The 21952-nt window shown below is 38.8% G+C and overlaps 1 long non-coding RNA gene across 1 annotated transcript; it reads right to left on the reverse strand.

Moving 5' to 3' along the window:
* Positions 1 to 1785: 1785 nt before the first annotated feature.
* Positions 1786 to 12100, reverse strand: LOC134735412 (uncharacterized). The gene is made up of 4 exons (XR_010118467.1): positions 12016 to 12100; positions 11501 to 11656; positions 10520 to 10667; positions 1786 to 2676 (listed from the first exon to the last, which is right to left on the reverse strand). It is a non-coding gene; the product is annotated as an uncharacterized lncRNA (long non-coding RNA).
* Between the last annotated feature and the right edge of the window lie 9852 nt (positions 12101 to 21952).

Raw genomic sequence — 21952 nt, forward strand, 5'->3', positions numbered from 1 at the left:
TATATAAAGTATATATCAATAAAGTTATTTTTAAAAACATGAACCCAAAGTAACTAAAATATAAAATAACATTTGGTAACTCATACAGAAACATAACCAAAAGCTATCAAAGTTCAGAGGAAAAAGACCATTTAGGCTACCACAGTTAGGGTAGCTTTCAGAGGACAATGGGATTTGGATAGATCTGGGATGAAATATACAAAATTGAAGGAAAGAAGAAAAATATTTCTTAGAAAGCATAGCAAAAAGAAGGAGAAAATTATAGCATATATTTGGGAAATAGTAAGGGGTCTGGTTTGGCTGGCATGCTTAGTGCTGGTGGTTAGAATAGACAAGTATTGATATGCTTTAGATAATTATGGGAGAAAATATTTAAAAGTTTAACTTTGCCCCCAAAAATCTAAGGTGTACTGTTAAGATACAGTACAGAGGAAGAGTAGTAGACTTTGAAATGATAGGTTTGTCTAGGCCTTGGAGAAAGAGGTATGAATACTAGATAGGAGATCACCTCTGATTCTGCCCTCACTGGAAGCTCTAGATCCCATTTCCTTAATAGCTCATGTTTCCTTATTAGCCTTGCAGTCTTTTCACAAAGACTGCAAGGCTTGGTAGAGTCTGTGGATTGTGGCACCTGTAGAAATAGTCTTGTATATGAGTACAAAGTATTCCTCATGGTTTCTCAATACTGTGCTAGCATCAAGATATTCCTCCTCTGCTTCAGGTGAAAGTCAAATGTAAGTCAAGCCTTAGCCCCCATAGCATGAATTCGAGAAGTGACACAAACTGGTCATAATTATTTCATTCCATTATATTCCAGTTGTTTTCTTGAGAGCCTACTATGTTAAAAAAATTATAGTAGATGCTGTTGGGGCTAAACAAAAACAAAACCAAAACAAAAATTCTTCAACAGGTTGTGTTAATGGATATAGCTTTATTTTGAAACTGCATAGTTGTTTCCTTCACTCACCCACTAAAAGTGATTAGAGAAACTGAGAAGTTCTAGAGACGCAAAACCAGGAACTAACTGCTTCATTCATAGTCTGATGGGGTGAGGAACTTAGGGAGAAGCTGCCTCTGGCACCCACTCCCAGCAATAGGCGTCCTATTCTTGTCTTCTTCTTATTTACCCTGTTGTAATAAGTCTCTTTACCAGGGGAAGTGTTCCTTCAAACCCTTCTCTATCATTTACCTGGACTGTGCTGAGTGTCAGGACTAGGTCAACCCAGCTTAGACCCAGATGTAACCCATGTGCTGTGGGGTTGGAGAGAGAAGGGTTCCGTAATAAAGAATTGGCCACTACTGAACTTGAGCCTCAAGGGTAATGGAGAAGGCTTCAAATAGGAGATACAAACCATGCTTATCCCTAAGAGGTAGAGAGTAAAGAACAAATCTCACTCTCTCCTTCCTGTACTGTCGCTCACTGTACCACATTATGTGTATAAAGTCATTCTCTTCATTTCTTAATTTTTCCAGTTACAAAGTATTTATTGTAATGTAAATGTAAAAGGTCACTTTAGAAATTTCAGAGATATGAAAGGAAAACAACTGAAATCACACACACTCTCACCATCCAGAAACAACTATGGTTTACATTTTGGCATATTTCTTTCTTTTCCTATATGTACATATTTCTTCCCACAAAGTTGAAATCATACATACATGTATATGTATATTAAGTTTTATATCTTAATTTTTTTACCAAAAGTTGTATAGTGAGCATTATTCCCCTGTTATTTATTCTTCAAATATGTTACTTTGAAAAAATAGGTGCAGAATAATTCCCCAACATTGAAAAATTATGGAGTTCCTTTTGTTCCATTCTTCTCCCATAATACCTTGCAAACACTTTTTTTTAGCTAACAAATACAGCCATTGAAATATTAAGTCTCATGGAGCTCTTTGCTGAGCTTTTGTAGCAACAATTTGGTAATAACAGTATCACCAAGCACTTTCCCTGGGGACAGCAACAAGTGTCCCTTCAAAGACATGCTGATTCCACCTCACTTGCTTCTCACCTGGTGGATCAGAGGAACCAGCTGTAATACAGGTAAGCTCTTTTGATAGAGAGACTATTTATTGGGGAGAAATTGTTGACTGTGTTTGTAAACTGGAGAGTCAAATGACTGACAATGTGACTGAAGTGTTGAGGTATCTACATTCCCTTTACACTTTGTTGCCACCTAGAGCTGGTTCATTAGAGTTCTCATTGTTTTTCTACAAACCAGAGGTGAAAAGGGTACAATGCAAAATCTGTGTGCACTGCTAGAATTTTCTGTTTTGGGATAGTTTATACTTGTCTTTAGTAGTATATGATTTTTTTTTCTGTCTTTGTTGTTTTTCTTTTTTCTTGTTCCTTGTTTTTGTTTTGTTTTGTTTTGTTGAGATGGAGTTTAACTCTTATTGCCCAGGTTGGAGTGCAGTGGTGCAATCTGGGCTCACTGCAACCTCCACCTTCCGGGTTCAAGCAATTCTCCTGCCTCAGCCTCCCGAGTAGCTGGGATTACAGGAGCCCGCCACCATGTGTGCCTGGCTAATTTTTTGTATTTTTAGTAGAGATGGGGTTTCACCTTGTTGGCCAGGCTGGTCTCAAACTCCTGATCTCAGGTGATCCATCTGCCTCGGCCTCCCAAAGTGCTGGGATTACAGGTGTAAGTCACCACGCCCGGCCTCTTGTTCCTGTTATAAAGTGAAACTTCGTAAGAATCTTACACCAAATTCAATTCAATTCAGTTAATTCAACAAATACTTATTGGGTGCCTACAACTTGTAGAACACCATGATGAACATATGAAAGATAAAGAGGACCTAGCCATGCGCTTAGGGAACTTACAGTCTAGCAGGGCTGATTAGATAGGCATATAAATAACTGCAAGACAAAGTAGACCAGGCTATAAGAATATTTAATGAAGGAGAAATACTCACAAAATAGTGTCATGAGGAAAATTAAACTAGTGACTAAACTGTATATACAAATTGAGTTTTCTGAAAAAGTACACATGTAAAAAACTGGAATACTCTAAAATGGTAGTAGTGGCGGTCTGGGTGATGAATTAAGAGGGATTTTAATGTTCTTTATTCTTTTCTATTTTTTCAAAAAATTATTTACAGTGAAACTGTGCTACTATTAGGATAATTAAAAATAAGCTTTTTTAAACGAGAGTGTCATGTAACAATAGAAAATGTAGTGCAAGTGCTGAGGAGCAAAGATTATAACTGACTGGGGTGGGGGAATTAGAAAGGCTTTAGGATTTATGTCTTTCAGAATGATGAAAAAGTTTTTTTTTTTTTTTTTTTTTAGACAGAGTCTCACTCTGTCACCAGGCTGGAGTGCAGTGGCACGATCTCGGCTTACTGCAACCTCTGCCTCCCTGGTTCAAGCGATTCTTCTGCCTCAGCTTCCCAAGTAGCTGGGACTACAGGTGCGTGCCACCACTCCCAGCTAATTTTTGTATTTTTAGTAGAGATGGGGTTTCACCATGTTGGCCAGGATGGTCTCAATCTCTTGACCTCGTGATCCACCCGCCTCAAGCTCCCAAAGTGCTGGGATTACAGGCGTGAGCCACCATGCATGGCCTGTTTTTTTTTGTTTGTTTGTTTTTGTTTTTGAGACAGAGTTTTGCCCTTGTTGCCCAGGAGGGAGTACAATGGCACAATCTTGGCTCACTGCAACCTCTGCCTCCTGGGTTCAAGTGATTCTCCTGCCTCAGCCTCCTGAGTAGCTGGGATTACAGGCATGCAGCACCACACCCAGCTAATTTTTTGTATTTTTAGTAGAGACGGGGTTTCACCGTGTTGGCCAGGCTGGTCTCAAACCTCTGATCTCAGGTGATCCACCCACCTTGACCTCCTGAAGTGTTGGGATTACAGGCGTGAGTCACTGCACCCGGCCGAAAAACTTATATATCTTAGAAATAGTAATAAAGTTTTACTGAATCGAAAAGACGTTATATTTCTACAATCTTTTTCCCCATGACGTTTGACTATAGTCTCTGTCTCTATTAATGATAGGCTGGGCGTGGTGGTTTGTGCCTATAATCCCAGCACTTTGGGAGGCTGAGGCGGGCAGATCACTTGAGCCAGGAGTTCAAGACCAGCTTGGGCAACATGGGGAAACCACATCTCTACTAAAAATTACAAAAATTAGCTGGGCGTGGTGGCATACACCTGTAATCCCAGCTACTGGGGAGGCCAAGGCAGGAGAATCGCTTGAACCCTGGAGATGGAGGTTGCAGTGAGCCGCAACTGTGCCACTGCACTCCAGCCTGGGCAACAGAGCAAGACTCTGTTTCAAAAAAAAAAAAAAAGACCTGTAGCTCTAGTAGCTGCTATCTGCCACATTATCTTTTAAATTTTATATTATTTTAGATACGTCTTTAAAATATTTTACTACATGTACCATGAAGAGATATTTTCTAAATCAGAAGATTATGTCAATCACTGATCAGATTCATATAGAGTATATAGACTTGACAGAATCTTACCACTTGTCCCACTGAACGCAGAAATGCTTTATTTGGTCATTGGCTGGAATGGCTACTCCTTTGTCCTTGTTTTCTTCTGAAGATTTCTGTATCTGTTACTGTTCAACCCACAGAGCACATATTTTTCAGTGTCTAATAGGCTTTAGAAAGAGAGTTCCTATAATATTCTGAAAGTCATCTGCTTCATCAGCCCATGAGCGTCCTGTTTTGGTGGATGCCCTGGGTGATGTGGCTTCCCATGGTGTGCGGGTGACATAGCAGAGGTTTGTCAGGTCAGAGTTTAGGTGGAATGTACAGGCTTCAGCTAACCTACAGAGTGAGAGTCTTGTCTCTGTGTAACCTGGATGAATTATTTATTTTCCCTCTGCCTTTGTTTCTCACTTATAAAATGAAGATAGTAGTAGTACCTACTTTATAGTCTCATTTTATAGATGAAATTTGGCATTTGTAAACATTTGATGTAAAGTTGCTATTATTATGATGTATCATAGACTTGAAGGACTGTAGCAGATTTTTTTTAAATCCTAAACAGATAACAGGAAGAAGAGGAGAAACAAACATATGCTGAGAGAGTACGATTATGTTACCTTTGTTTTCTTGGAAATAGGGGCCAAAGAAGAAGTAAAGAAATAATTGTCATGCAGTGTGATTCATGCAGCAATAAAAGTATGTTAAAAATAAAGAAGAAGGAATGATGAACTGCATATGGGTCTGGGAGGGCTTGAGAAGTGCTACTTGGGCAGAGTTGTTTTTTTGTTTTGTTTTGTTTTGTTTTGTTTTTTTGAGACAGGGTCTCGCTGTGTCACCCATGCTGGAGTGCAGTGGCACGATCTCGGCTTACTGCAACCTCTGCCTACCGGGTTCAAGCAATTTTCATGCTTTAGCCACCCGAGTAACTGGGATTACAGGCGTGCACCACCACGGCCCAGCTAATTTTTTGTATTTTTATTAGAGACAGGGTTTGCTGTGTTGGCCAGGCTGATCTCAGATTCCTGGCCTCAAGTGATCTGCCTGCTTCAGCCTTCCAAAATGCTGGGATTATAGGCATGAGCCACGGAGCCCAGCCTTGGGCAGAGTTATGAATAAGTGAGTAGCTGGGGAGTGGATGAAGGCAGTGGTGATAAGGGATGTGCCAGGCATGGAGGATTTGGACAGCACCACAACTTTGGGATGGTAGGTGGGACGTAAAGTGCGGGGGAATAGTGAGAGATGAGGCCAGAGAGGGAGGCTGGATTCTGTGAGAATCAGTGGCTTTACCTGTATGTAGATGTGCATTTGTGTCAGAGTTTCTTGAAAGAGCTGAGAGTTCCTAATTCCTTTCTTCTACCCCTTCCAAAGCTATCCTAAGCTTGTTAATGCCATTCCTATTAAACTACGGCCCTGGTTGGGCAGACTCATTTAGTACTGTCTCTTGGTTATTTTTCTCCATTTGGGAAGCATTGCACCATGACTTCTAAGATACACTTGTATATCTACTAGTTAAATGTCCTCCACTTTGGACTTGCACCAGCAACATCCAGAAAGGCCAGTGAACATGGCTTGGGAAGCATAGGAAACTGTCTTTTGTCCCTCATATATCTTCAGGGCTGACTTCAGATCCAAATGACTTCAACTGTGACTTAGGCAGATTTTCATATTATAGAAAGAGAGCTCCTGGTTCATACAGCAAAACAAACAAACCTGCACAGGATTAGCCTGTGTGAACTTGACTCAGTAGACATTCCCACATAGGGTACTGAGGTGCTGGAAGCCTGCCTACTAAAGGTGCACTGGTGGGCATGGAATCTAAAGGGGGTGTCTGTGAGGGCCATCCTGGGTCCCAGTGGCAGGTAGTTCCATGGTTATGCTGCCCCATACTTTCTTGGCTGAAGCAAATTTTCTGCCTTTCATTTTGTTCCTTACAAAATGTCCTTCTTTTTGGTGACTGCTAACATACTTCTTCACAGTGCAGGTGAGTCATTTTTCAAAAAACTTTGTGGGCATTTATGAAATAGCTTTGGGGATAGTGAGGAAAACATTTGTTTGGAGATAAATGACATAATCTCTCTGAACCTCATTCTTTTCATTTGTTAAATGAAAATAACAAATTTATTTTTTACAGCAAAAAATTATATTTATTTTAAAAATCTATATTTACTTCATAGGAAATGGTTAAGAGCAGATGGGAGAAAATAACAGACACATATTATAAATCATTATTGTTTATTCTGCTTTCTTTTTTTAAATGAGAAAAACTTCCACCCCACCCCCCAATTTGGTTTGTCCATTTGAAGCTATATCTGAATGACTAATCTCAGTCGTATCTATAGTGTGAACCTCCCAACCAAACCAAAGAAAACAATACTAGACGCCCACTTTCAAGTGACTCTGACAAGTGCCAATTTATAGTGTAGCATCCAAAATATTTGAAATCAGGTCTGTCCTGAAAATCTGGATGGGCAGTCAACAAAGGGTTTATGTAAGTCTTTTTGTACTCAAATCTTCAAATCTCTTGGTGACAAACAATATACAGATGTTGGAAATGTTAATATGGTTCAGCTAACCAAAAGTCCATAAGCGAAAGTTTTTTTAAAAAATACTGTGTATCCCAAATCTGGCTGTATAACTACTCCATAAAGTGATCAAACACATTTATAGTCTTCAGGCTTATGCCATCTTCCAGAGACCTGCAGCAGTTCTGTCAGTCCCTTAAAGGTGGCAGCAACTTGAAGGCATCCTCAGGCTCCAGAGTTCAACTTAGGAGTTAGTACAAGGCCTGGTCAACCCAGGTTACATTTGCTGGCTCTTTTCTCTTGATGTTTTATTATTCTGTGTGTGTGTGTGTGTGTGTGTGTGTGTGTGTGTGTGGTGGGGAGGAGGGCAGGGGGGCTGGCTGTGGGTGTGTGTGTGTGTGTGTGCAGGTAGAGGAGAGCAGTAAGCAAAGTAAGGTGGTAGTCCACTCATAGTTAGGAAAAACTCAACCAAATAAAGGAATAGGTATGTATGTAGGCAAGAAAGAGAATGATCTGTTGATTCTAATCTCACATTTTGTAGCAATATTAAGTACTTAATACTATGTGCTAGGACCATGGCAGATGCTTTAGACAGTATCTTTCTACATTTTTCTAAGTGTTTTCCTACAATATTAACCTTTTTCTGAGCTTTTGCCTCGGCCTCTTAAGGCTTGGGAAGCTAAACACACATGGTTTAGAAATAACACAGATTGAAATAGACAAAGGAGCTACTCAGATTCAAGCAGGGCCATCTGCAGACATATCAGTTAGAAATTGTCTTTTATACCAGTTACATCAGCAGGAAGTTGTGTTTCATGATGCATTGGCTAGAGCCCAACCCTGAGTTTGAGACCCCTTCGCTTGGGCCAGAAAGGGTACAACTGTAGCAAGAACTCCTGAGTATAACCAGAGAAGCTAGAATCAAGGACCACTCATGGGTAAACTACATATTCTTGTGAGAGACATTGGGGTGGGGGAACAGCTTACTAAAGTGTCCACTCATCTACTCTACTCCTGTCCCTCTAGAAAATGACTGAGCCATGTCATATAAAAACAGTCTGTAAGATCCCATGGTATTTCATTAAAACCTCGGGCAGGTGTTATCATTCTAATTATACACAAGGAAGCTATAACTCAGACAGATTAAGTGCCTTTCCTGATGCCAAATGATTAGTAAGGGGGTACTTAGAACTAGAACTTGGATTTACAATTCGTCAGACCAGGATTTTACAAAAAAAAAAGTCCCACAAAAATTATAAAACACTGCTTTTTGGTGATAACCACTTCAGAAAAATAATTTGAGCAAGAAAGCACTTCATGTTTTTACTTGCAAATCAATCCTTCTAAAGGTTATGCAAGTTATTTCTCTTTGCTTCCTTTCCAGCCTGTCTTGTAGTCATTAATTCATTTAATTAGTCACTGATTCATTCATCAAACTTCGAACCAGTGCCTACTATTAGGAGACGAAAGAGCACATTTCAGTTGGAGAGCTTTGGAGTCAGACTGCCTAGCATTGAATGACAGCTCTACTGCTCACTAGCTGTGTATCCTTGAGTAACTTACTTCACCCACTGTGCCTTGGTTTTCTCAGTAGTAAATTGGGGATAATTACCTGCCTCAGTGTTAGTATCAGATTAAATGAATTAATGCCAGAAAAGCTCCTAGAATATGTTTAGAACATTGTAAATACTTGATAAATGTTACCGGATATAGTCAGAGTTCTCCAGAGAAACAGAACAAACTGGAAAAGAGAGAGAGGGGGTTGGCAGGGGGGTGGAGAGAGAGAGAGAGAGCCTGATTTTTTTTTGAAGGAATTGGGTCATGCAGGTGTGCTTGTGGAGGTTGAGAAGTCCCAAGGTCTGCAGTCAGCGAGCTGGAGGTGCAGAACAGTCTATGGAATAGTTCTAGTCTGAGTCTGAAGGCAGGAAAAGACTGCTCAAGCAGTAAAAGCAAGAGTTCCCTCTTACTTGAAGGAAGGTTGGCTTTTTTGTTCTATTTAGAATTTCAACTGATTAGATGAGGGCACCTACATTAGGGAAGACAATCTGTTTTACTCAGTCTGTCCACTCAAATTTTAATCTTATCCAGACACCCTCATAGACACATTCAGAATAATGTTTGACCAAATATCTGGGCACCCCCATCAACAGCCACGTGGTTATCACTATTGGAATGAGCAGATTGTATCTGTCATTCATCTGGAATGTTCTCTATTACACGTCTCTTAGGCTGTTCTTTGCTGGGCTGATGGCTTGGAAGCTTCCTTGTCTACTAACTTACCATTTGAATTTGCTCTTGGTGCATAACCTATTTTGTCTTCTATTTCATCTCACCTTATTTGATATAATGAGGTGAGATGAAATATCAAACAGTAGTCTTATTTAGGCTCACACTGACCAACTCTTCTGCCTTTCCACTGCTTGTTTGTTACCTGCATATTGTCTCTGGGAGGAAAAAAATTGCCTTCCTATTGGAGTCCATATTTTCATAATGTTTAAGTCTCATTATTCTCTCTTACTCAAGCTGAGAATTTAATTAGTCTTTTATGTTCAAAAGTTTGGTAACCATGACCCTAATGGTTCTTTTTAAACTCTGAGAGGTCTTGTTTCTTTTTGCAGTGGTACTAGTATCTTACTTTGTGATCTTAAGCAATTTTGCTTCCTGGGAATCAGTTTTGTCTTTTAGTAGCAGAGACATTTTACAGAAGAATTCGATTTGGAAGCCTAATTTTTAAAGTAAACTAGGGAGGGATTGTTCTGATTGAAGTATTAGGGGAGTGGAGATCTCACTGATTTGGTCTTCACCTGGTCATCAGTGGCAACCTATGAGGTGGGCTTTGGGAAAAATAGTTCAAAAACATTGAATCGGAGGATCTGTAAGCTTTCTTGCAAATATAACACATCAGCATTCTATTCCATGTCATTATTCTATGAATATACATAGTGCATGGCTATATTCCCTATAGCCCTCAGGTCCTGCTATTGATAGCTCTGCCCAGATTGGTAGATATTTGTGGCAGGTAGAATAGACTTACTTACTGAACATCTTTTTCTTCCTTTCTGATGTGCATTCCTGGATTGCTGAAACTGGAGAGTAAAACATATTTCCAAGATTCCTTTGCAGTTAGGGTTCTGGGAATGACTTAGAGTCTGCCAATCAGATATGTTTTCTCAAGAATTAAATGGCAACTGATTGAAGTGGGGAGAAAGGTTATAGTGCATGAGGCATCCTTTCTTTGGCCAGTGCAATCTAGAAGGTGCAGATTGGCTATGGAAGCAACACCCGTGGTGATGACTTCCTGCATCACCAGCTTCTTGATAAGGCAGAGGCAACTGTTCTTCTAGAAGACCAGTACTGCAGTGTTGTTGAGCCTAGCATAATGTGGGGGAGGACAGACACACGTATTACACATCTCACCTTCCATGCCCTTCTTTGGGCTCATTTCTTCAGCCTTCCAATGATTTTCTAAGTGTCTAGTTCTCTGTACTAAATCCCTTATGCATGAAATAGATAGAGTGATTACTTTTATCGCTTATTAAATCTTACCTGATGCAGTGCTGATTGGTCTTTATTAACTTCATTTCTTCTTTGACATTCTTGGTGTCTACAGAGGAGCTGCGGGCCCATCCATTCACTGATGTTACCCTCTCCTGTCATTTCTCCTTTGTGAAGGGCACCGAAAATCTTGAGTTTTCTTGGGAAAGAGAAGACATCAAAGAGGCATATGAGGTAGAGGATAATAAAGAATATTACCTCCTTTTCAAGTACTATGATTTTTTTGAAGTTTTCTCGAAGTTGGCTTATCAGTTTCACAATAACACAGAGCAACTAGAAGATCAAATTCCTTGTATGAGGGAAGAGTATCTGTGGACCAGGCTGAAATTTCTGAGGGGACTCTATCACTTTTACTAAGAAATGTGGATTTCATGGATGAAGCTATCTACAAGTGCTCAGCCATCACACCAGATGGAAGAGGTGAAAGTACAATTAAGCTAACAGTAGAAGGTAAGGGAATTTATTGAGTGAACTTGATTTCAAGCTCTGTCTCTATTCATAAGTTATAACAGTGACAACTTATCTAGTTCTCTCACTTTTCCCCTTTTACTCAAATTATTATCAGTTCTTCTTATTCACATCATGTCAATTCATCTTAGTTAAAATATTGCCCTGAGCAAAAGATGCTGTATCTATACCTGTATACATCATTCATTCACACAGACAAATAAAACATTATCAACAACAACAACAACAACCACCACAACAACAAGCACTGGTCTATCAAAAACTCTCCAAACAAGTTGTAACACTGAAAAATCAAAATATGAGATAACAGTCTTACATGAAAACGCTGAGATATGACATGTGGTTTAGTGAGAAGAGCCCTGCATTGGGAGTCAGGAGGCCCATATTCTAATTTTGGATGACTTTGAGTAACTCATTTAGCTTTTCTAGGCTTCACTTTTCTCACTATTAAAATGTAGGTTGGACTGGATCAGTGGATCTCCAAAGTGATCCAGGGATCCTTACCCTTCACAGGATTGCATGAAGAGCTTTTTCTCCATCAGAGACTTTCAGGGATTGGGGAAGGCATGGCAGAATTCCTCCAGGATAAGAGTTGGAAGACATGAGAAGGTGGTGGTGGTGAGAATAATTCGTTATCTTCTGTGGTTCCCAGCAGGGTATCTGGAGTTGAGTGGTGAATCTGGAATGAATCCACTCAAAGAGGGGAAGATTCCAAAAAAATAAAGGCAGCAGTGATAGATGAGAACTGAAAGGCAGGATCATACATGTATCCTGTTCTTCTCTTACTATGCTTGGATCAAAATTTTAACTACAGTGAACCTCAAGATACATTGCCTACATAAGGGGTTAATGTAAAAAGCGAGAGCATGTTTTCTGCTAGCCTGAGCCTCTTGGGGCTGAAATAAAAAAGGAACTAATTGTTTTGTTATTTTTTCCAATCAGACTCTGAAATGCCCCAGGTGCAGTTTGACAGGACTGATCATGAGGATGTGGCCACATGCATCTCAAAGGACTGGTACCTCACGCTCATTGTGACATGGCTGGACCGGACAGAGAGGGTCTTGAGCAACCACAGCATCGTGGAAATCCTGGAGGAGCAGATGAATGGCTTCTACAGGGTGTTCTCCATCCTGAAATACCCTGTCAAGTTAAATGAGAAATATGTCTGCCACATAACGGAGACAGATGTGAACAACCAGCTCTTCAGAATCATCCACAAGTACCCAAGTAAGTGCAAATCCAAAAGGAACAGTGAAAGTGGGGTGCATTTCACCACAAAAAAGTCATCATTCATTAATATTTACAGAATGTCAAATATATCAGGCATGCCTTGGCACTTTGGGGATTTAAAGAAGCATCAGGAACATACGCTTGGAGCCTTGGGCAAGATAAGGTGGTGAAGTAGAGTCTCTCTGGGCTTGAAAAAAAACATGCTTCAGAGACTGACAGCTTTCTCCTGATAGATGCGGCTCTTACTATTGATGAAGTTTCTTTTCCTCTGCACAGAACATAAGCTTTATGACATGGCAGGCTGAGTAGTCATAGTGGCCATTTATTAGCCTCTCACCGTGTGCCTGGAACTTTACATATGTCACTTTAATCTTTACCTCTATTTTAATTGTTATTACTGTCCCCCTTCTATATGAGAAAACCAACAAGTTAAATAATTTGACTAAGGACATAGCTAACAAGCACAAGACTCAGGATTCAAACCCATTCTTTCTGAATCTAAAGTTTATGCACTTCATTTTTCTTATACATATACCACACTGCACTTACAGATCTAAGACTATAGACTGCATGAATAGATCTAAGTCATATAAGTTCGGAGAAGGGGAGTCCCTGTGTAATAAGCAAGGAGGGAAGAAATGGACTCACTGCTTCCACTCATAAATTCTGAGCTGTCTTTAAGTTGCCATATCAAAGGCTGTCTACATTCTGAGGAACCTTAATAGAGTCCTCCAGAGAAAATTTGATGGATTCTTTTTTGTGTAGCTATTCTATTACTTCTAAACTGTCTAAACTTTTTCAAGTTAGGAATTTGAAAAAAAAAAGCATATTAGAAAAAGAACAGGTATTTACTGAACACATACCATATGCTAGGGTGGACCCAGGTACTTTTGCATAAGGTATTTAACCCCACAATGACCTCTGAGTTAGATACTAACATTACAGTATTTAGCAGAGGAGGAAACCAAGGCTGAGAGAAGGTATTTACCAAAGGCTACACAGCTGACAGTCTTAGAACCCAGGACTTGAACTTGGGTCTAATTATTAACAAAGGCCTGGGCACATTCCACTATGTGGTTGACTCGTGGGCCTTACGTTCCTTGTGTTAAAGTATCTGTAGCCTCAGGCAGAGGTCATTGATTTATTCTGCCACGTGTGACCTCACCTGCCTCTCCATCAAGAAGGAAAGGATGGTGATGAATAAACTTGCACGGTGAGCTAATTCCTTCTACTTTCCTGTATCCCTGATTTAGAGACCCTTACTAAGACTTCTTTGGAGGGTTAGCTCTGGCAGGGACTTTGGCCATCATCTACCAATCACAGCATGTAGGGGTGACTAAACAGAAGTCCAGAGAGGTGAGATAATTGTCCAAGGTAATACAGCCTCTATACAAGAAGTATTAACGGAGTCTGACTTCATGCAAAGGTTGGGCAGTTACCTTTCAGGCCTAGTCTGTATGGGCCTGGCAATTAATCAAAGCATGCAAAACACTATTGCAATCCTGGATCTCCCAGTAACTAGCCATAAATATTTACAACCGTTAAGAGTATTTATTTAAATTTTTAATGACTTGGGAAAATACCCACACTATCATGTTAAAATTTTAAAAAGCAAAATAGTAGCTTGTATGTGTAGCATGAGCCCAAGTTGTTTAACTATATGGATATTTAAAAGATAGGATGTATTATTACTGTTATTATCATAATATGAACAGTAATTACTGGTAACCTCTGCATGATAGGATTGTAGGCATTTTTTGTTTTCTCTTTTGTACTTGTGTTTTATGCAACATTCTATAATGAACATATATTATTTTTAGTCCAAAAAAGCTATATTTTTTAAATCTTTAAAAAATATCTTTATGAAAAATGGTTTACATGCCATAAAATTTACCTATTTGAAGTGTACAATTTAATTGTTTTAGTATATTCACATAATTGTGAAATCATCACCACTCTTATCATTTAGAACATTTTAATTACCCTAAAAATAAACCCCATGCTCATTCACAGTCACTCTCCATTCCCTTCACCATATCCCTCAGTCCTAGGCAACCACTAACCTACTTTCTAGCTATATAGATTTGCCTATTTTAGATCTTTCATATAACTGAAATTATACAATATGTGGTCTTTTTAAACTGGCTTCTTTTACTTGGCATAATATTTTAAAGGTTTATCCATGTTGTAGCATATGTCAGCACTTCATTTCTTTTTATTTCTGGATAATAGTTTATTCCATTATGTAGATATTAGCACATTTTATTTATCCATTCATCAGTTGATGAAGATTTGGGCTGATTTCACTTTTTGTCTCTGATGAATGATGTTGCTGTGAACATTCACATATATGTTTTTATGTGGAAATTTATGTTAAATTTCATTTATATTGGGTATATACCTACGAGTGGAATTGCTGGGTCATATGGTAACTATTTTTTAACCTTGAGGAACCGCCAGACTATTTTGCAAAGCAGCTGCACAATTTTACATTCCTACCAGCAATGTATGAGGTTACTGATTTGTCAACATCCTTGCCAGCACTCATGATCTTTTTTATTCTGGTCATTCTAGTAGATGTGAGTGACATTTGTGGTTTTGATTCGCATCTCTCTGGTGGCTAATCTTGGGCATCTTTCAATATGCTTACTGGTTATTTGTACATCTTCTTTGGAGAAATGTCTATTCAAATTCTTTGTCCATAAAAAATGGGTTATTTATCTTTTTATTATTGAGTTGTAAGAGTTGATATATTTTGAATACCAGTTCCTTAGCAAATATTTGACTTGCAGAAATTTTCTCCTTTTCTGAGTTGTCTTTTCACTTCTTGATGATGTCATTTGAAGCAGTAAATTTTCCGATTTTGATGAAGTCCAATTTATCTTTTTTTTTGTCACTTGTGCTGTTGGTGTTATATCTAAAAAATTATTGCCTAATCTAAGTCACAAAGATTTACTCATATGTTTTCTTCTAAGAGTTTTATAATGTTAGCTCCTACCTCCAGGCTTATGATCCCTTTAAATTAATTTTTGTTTTTGGCATGAGATAGGTGTCCAACATCCCAGGACCATTTATTCAAAAGGCTATTCTTTCCCCCATGGAATTGTCTTGATGGCCTTATTGAAAATCAAGTTACTATAAATGTAAAGGTTTATTTCTGGGCTTTCAATTATATTCCATTGATCTATGTGTCTGTACTTATGCCAGTACCACACTTTCTTGACTACTGTAGCATTTTAGTAAGTTTTGTCACAGAGGAGTGTGTTAACTTTGTTCTTTTTGAAGATCGCTTTGATTATTCCTATTTTGGCATTTTCATATGAATTTTAGGATGAACTTGTCAATTTCTGCCGAAAAGGCACCCGGGGTTTCAATAAGGAAAGTATGGAATCTATAGATTCATTTTGGGAGTATTGGCATTTTAATGATATTAAGTCTTCTATCTATGAACACAGATGTCTTTCCATTTCTTTAGGTCTTTTTAAATTATCTTCAATGATGTTTGGCAGTTTTCAATGTATAAGTCTTATAATTCTTTTGTTAAATTTATTCCTAAGTATTTTATTCTTTTTCATGCTTTGGAAATGTAATTGTTTTCTTAATTTCATTTTAGAATGCTTATTGCTAATAGAAAGAAATACAGTAGATTTTTGTAGATTCCTTAGTATTTTCTATATAGAAGACCATGTTATCTATGAATAGAAATAGTTTTACTTATTCCTTTCCAATCTTGATTACTTGTATTTAATTTTCCTTCTAATTGCCCTGGCTAGAACCTCCAGTACAATGCTGAATAGAAAAACTAAGAGTAGATCTCTGGGAGAAAGCATTCAGTCTTTCATCATTAACTATGATGTTAGCTGTAGGTTGTTGTTACTGTAAATGGACAATATCAGGTTGAAAAAGTTCTCTTCTGTTGCTTGTTTTCTGAGTGTTTTTATCATGAATAAATTTAGGATTTTGCCAAATGCATTTTCTGCATCTGTTGAGATGATCATGTGGACTTTGTCCTTTATTCTATTAATATAATATATTGCACTAATTAATTTTTGTATATTGAGCCAACTTTGTATTCCTGGGATAAACCTTACTTGATCATGGTATGTAAGCTTTTTTCTATGTTGGTGGATTCAGTTTGGTAGTATTTTGTTGAGGCTTTTTGCATCTGTATTCATTTGTAAGAGATACTGGTCTGTAGTTTTCTTTTCTTGTGATGTCGTGGTTTGGTTTTGGTATGAAGATAATATTGGCCTCATAGGATAAGTTGAAATGTGTCCCTTATCTTCTGTTTTTTGGAAAAGGTTGTGCAGGATGGGTGTTAATTTTTCTTTTAATTCTTTAACTTTTGGTTTTGTTTATTTTCCCTATTTTTCTATTCTCTATTTCATTTACTTCCATTCTAGCCTTTGTTACTTCCTTCCTTCTACTTGCCTTGGGTTTAGTTTTAATTTCTTTTTCTAGTAATTTCATTTAAAAGATTAGGTTATTGCTTTGAGATCTTTCTTCTTTTATAATATAGGCATTTCCAGCTGTAAATTTCCCCTGAGCACTAATTTAGTTGTATCCATAAGTTTTAGTATGTTGGTATGTTGTGTTTTCATTTTCAATCATTGCAAAATATTTTCTAATTTCTTTTGAGATTTCTTCTTTGACCCATTGGTTACTTAGGAGTGTATTATTTAATTTTCACATATTTGCATATTTCCTAAATTTCATTCTGTTATTAATTTCAAATTTCATCTCATTATGTTTTGAAAATTGGAAGTGTGAATTCTTCAACTTTGTTATTTTTCAAAAATTTTCCGAATATTCTGTAGCTTTTGCATTTTCATATGAATTTTATGGTCAGCTTTTTCAACTTCTGGTCAAAAGCAAGCTGGGATTTTAACAGGTATCATGTTGAGTCTGCAGACCAATTTAGATAGTACTGTCATTGGGTTAGTCTGTTTTGCATTGTTATAAAGGAATACCTGAGGCTGGATAATTTATAAAGAAAAGAGATTTATTTGGCTTAAGGTTTTGTGGACTATACAAGCATGGCACCAGCATTTGCTCAGCTTCTGGTGAGGCCTCAGGAAGCTTTTATTTGTGGCAGAAGGCAGAGGGGGAGCAGGCATGTCACATGGTGAGAGAAGGAGCAAGAGAGAAAGGGAGGGTTGCCATGCTCTTTTAAACAACCAGCTCTCACATTAATGAACAGAGCAAGAACTCATTCATTAGAGCCATGAGGGCACCAAGCCATTCATGAGACATCTGCCTCCATTACACCCCACCTTCAACATTGGGGGTCACATTTCAACGTGAAATTTGGAGAGGACAAACATCCAAACTATATTAGTCATCCTAACAATATTAAGTCTTTTGACCCATGAACATGTGATGTCTTTCTATTTATTTGGTAGGTTGTGTCTTAACTCTGTCTCTGTCACATTTCCATTTATTCAATATTTCATTCATTCACTCATCAAATAAATACTTGTTTTATGATACTCAAACTGTGCTTGATACTCTTTTAGGCACTGGAGATGCAGCAGTGAACAAAACAAATTTCTGCCCTCAAGAAGCTTACATCCTAGTAATGGGGAGAAATAGGCAGCCAATCAAAAGATAGTTAAAATATACAGTATGTCACTGTTTACATCTATTCACATGAAATACAAAAACAGAAAAAATTAATCTATGCTGTTAGAAGTCAGGATGGTGGTTACCCTTGGAGTTTGGGAGGAGGACAGAAACTGGAAGACAGCATGAAGAGACTCCTGGGGTGATGGTAATATTACGTTTTGTGATCTGGATGCTGGTTACATGGTTGTATTCAGTTTGTGAAAATTAATTGGGCTGGACACTTAAATGTACTTTTCCATATGTATATTATAAAATAGTAAAACGTATTTCATATATCAGATAATGAATAGTCATACAGAGGAAAATAAAGCAGAGAAGGCAGAATAGAAAGAAGGGAGTGGGGTAGGGAGGGTTGTAATTTTTATTTTATTTTATTTTATTTATTTTATTTTATTTTATTTTATTTTTTTATTTTTGAGACAGAGTCTTGCTCTGTCACCCAGGCTGGAGTGCGGTGGCGCGATCTTGGCTTACTGCAATGTCCACCTCCTGGGTTCAAATGATTCTCGTGCCTCAGCCTCCCAAGTAGCTAGGATTACAGTCATCTGCCACCATGCCTGGCTAATTTTTGTATTTTCAGTAGAGACATGGTTTCACCATGCTGGACAGGCTGGTCTCGAACTCCTGACCTTAAGTGATCCACCGCTTTGGCCTCCCAAAGTGCTGGGATTACAGGCATGAGCCACTGTGCCTGGCCTGAGAGTTGTAATTTTAAATAGACTGTCCAGAGAAAGCTCATTGAGGTGAAATTTTAACAAAGATTTGAAGGAGGTGAGGGAGCTGGGCCTTGAGGTGGGTAAGGGCTGGTGGATTTTGGGCAATGGCTGGTGGATTTGATGAACAGCCAGGAGGCCAGTGGCTGCAATGAAGAGAGTTCATGAGACAGCGTAGGAGTTCAAATCAGAAAGATGACAGGAGGCTAGATTGCGTGGCGTCATAAAGTCCATTGTAAGCGTTTTGGCTTTTGCTCATACTGTGGGAAGAGATGGAAGAAAGCCATTGGAGGGTTTTGAACAGAGGAGTGAAATGATGTGACTTATATTTTATAAGGATTTTAATGGGTACTTTTGAGAAGATGGTGTCTTGGTTCAATGTGTTAGTAGTGGAATTAGTGAGAAGAGATTGGATTATGTATATATTTTTGAAGGTAGAGCAAATATGATTTGCTGACAAATTAGATGACGGGCATAAGGGAGAGAAGTCAAGTGATGGCTAAAGCTTTTGCCCTGAGCCACTGGAAGAACAGAACCACCATTTATTCTGATTAAGAAGTCCTGGAATTTGGTTTGGGCCATATTACATTAGAGATGCCCATTTGAAACATTTGAGGGGAAATGCTGAGGAGGTGATTGGGTATAAAACTGGAGTTTAGGAAGAGAGGTCTAAGCTTGAAACATAAACCTGGGAGATGTCAACCTATAGGTGGTTTTTCCAATTATGAGACCCGATGAGCTCATCAAGAAAGTAGACATAGACGAAGAAGAGTAGAGTTTCAGGAATTGAGCTCTGGAACACTCCAACATTTATAGTCAGAGAGGCAAAGAGAAACCAGTGAAGAAGAATGAGGAGTTGACAGTAAAGTAGAAGAAAAACTAGGAGAAGTGTCAAGACCTGAAAGCAAATGAAGAAAGCATTTCAGGGAGGAAGGAGTGTTTGACTGTGTTGAAGACTACTGATGGGTCAAGTAAGATGAAGACTGAGAAGAGATCATTTGACTGAAGGAATATAGGCAACTTTTGGGCACTGAGAACACTGGAATGCTAACACCGAGGACAGTTTGCTTCAAAGAGGGGCAGCACAGAAATGTGTATTAACTGGAGAAGTTACAATGTGTCATTTTTCATTTTCTTTTAGATGGGATAAATAGTATGATAAGGGACAGATGGAGAGGGTAAACTTGATGCTACAAGAAAAGGAGAAGAATTGCTGAGCAATGCCTTTCAGGAGGCAGAAGGATAGGGTCTAATGCACAAGTACAAGGTTTGCCTTAGGTAAGATTATGTACAAGGAGGTAAGATAAAGTATATGGGCATAGATGCAGAAAGGTGGAGACTGTGGTAGGGAAAGCTTCTGGAAATTCTCTTCTGATTGCTTCTAATTTTCTTAGTGAAACCAGAGGCAGTTCATCAGCTGAGTGTGAGGCTGGGGATGGCAGTATTAAGGAAAAAGAATGAAAACAGTCATCTATGAGAGTAGGAGACACTAACTAAAGAAATATACCAGGCATCCTGGGTAATGCTAAAGGCACTTTTGAGGTTCAAGTTCATGAATTTAAAGTAAGAAAGCCCGGGCATGGTGGCTCATGCCTGTAATCCCAACATTTTGGGAGAGGCCAAGGTGGGTGGATCACCTGAGGTCAGGAGTTCGAGACCAGCCTGACCAACATGGAGAAACCCTGTCTCTACTAAAAATACAAAATTAGCTGGGCATGGTGGCACATGCCTGTAATCCAGCTACTCAGGAGGCTGAGGCAAAAGAATCGCTTGAACCCAGGAGGCAGAGGTTGTGGTGAGCTGAGATCGTGCCATTGCACTCCAGCCTGAGCAACCAGAGCAAAACTCTGTATCAAAAAATAAATAAATAAATAAAACAAATTAAAAAATAAAGTGAGAAAACTCAGTGTGGTTGTATATTTTTATCCAGCCTAATTTAGCTGCTTGAGTGCAAACACAGAATGGGAGGAGAGTTGGGTTAATTGAATACTGAGGTTTTGCCATGCAAGCATGATAAAGGAAGATCTGCATGCTAGAAAGTGATTATAATGATCAACCATGGAATCTAAGCTGGGTTGGGGAGGATGAAGGATGCAAAATGGGAGAAACACAGTGAAAAAGTGGTAGGATCATTGGATTTTAGGCCCTGATGGCAACCAAAAAATTGTTAGAGTTGGAGTATCACAGAAAATGAGTTGAAAGGATAGAAGGTAGTTGCTGAAGAGTAAGATGCTTGAAATTGAGATAATGGAGAGGTCGTGATTATTGCCAGTGATATGATCTAAGTTCTAACCATGAGGAAAGTGGCTAAAATAAAATAGAGAAAAAAAATCCTTGGGGGAGAGGAGGTCAAGATCCAAAGGAGGTCATGGGATAGATCATTTATGAGACAGTGGCATCAAGAGTTATGACTTCTAGTGATGCAGAGCTTGACAAAGTCAGCAGCTAAAATTGAGGAATGGTAGGGGTAGGGAGAGGAACAATAGAAAACTGTAATGAAAGTGTAGTGGATAGCAAAGTCTAATGACATGATGTTTTAAACTGAAGGTTTGTAGAGGAAGGAGCAAGAAGGATCCAGTTTATGAAAGACGTTGTAAAGAAAACTAGCACCACTTGAAAGGGCTATAGAGGAAGTGTCCTCAGAGGGGAGCCAAGTTTCAGTTAGAAAACAAGAAGGTGAGGGAAATGTTAACAGAAGCTGAGAGTAGAAGGGATTTGTTGGTGATTAATAGCAAGTTCTAGAAGGCACAATAGAAGGGTTTCAAATGTTAGGTGTGGGTTTTGGGGTCAGAAAAGGGAAAGTACAGAGCCATATGGCTCAGAGTCCCTGAGATAAAGGATAAACTGGGGGTCTTGGGCTTCTTGTGGTTAAGTATGAATTGGGGAAAAATGTGATGAGATTAGATTTGGAAGTCTCAATACAAACCATGATGGTAAAGCTGTTGATGTTGTGTGTGGGAGGCAGAGAGAGGGGGCAGGGAGAAGAGGCCAGGATATTGCCAAGATTAGAGTTCTGAGGTACCATTATTCACTCTCAGTTATAGAGGTGTAGAGGCCAGGGTGAAGCAGACTTATCCAGAATAAGGAAAACTCTGGAACTCTCTTTGGATTCATATGGATTATGGCGTGGAAGCTGGAGAATGAGAAGCATGACAACATATTACAACTCAAGGGTGCTCTATTCACATAGACTCTAATGTGATGGGCACCCCTGGAGGACTGCAGTGGGACTCCCCTGGAAAAACACACGCTATAGCGCCTCAAACAGAGTATATTTGCAAACTTGTTGCATTGCTGAAATTCATTATTATTTGTCTTGTCACAAGATTGTGAGTCTCTCATAAGCAGGAATGAAATTCTCTCTTTTCTGGCTCCTGGCATATAGTAG

Source organism: Symphalangus syndactylus, chromosome 21 (genome assembly GCF_028878055.3).
Source record: "Symphalangus syndactylus isolate Jambi chromosome 21, NHGRI_mSymSyn1-v2.1_pri, whole genome shotgun sequence".
Classification (NCBI taxonomy): domain Eukaryota; kingdom Metazoa; phylum Chordata; class Mammalia; order Primates; family Hylobatidae; genus Symphalangus; species Symphalangus syndactylus.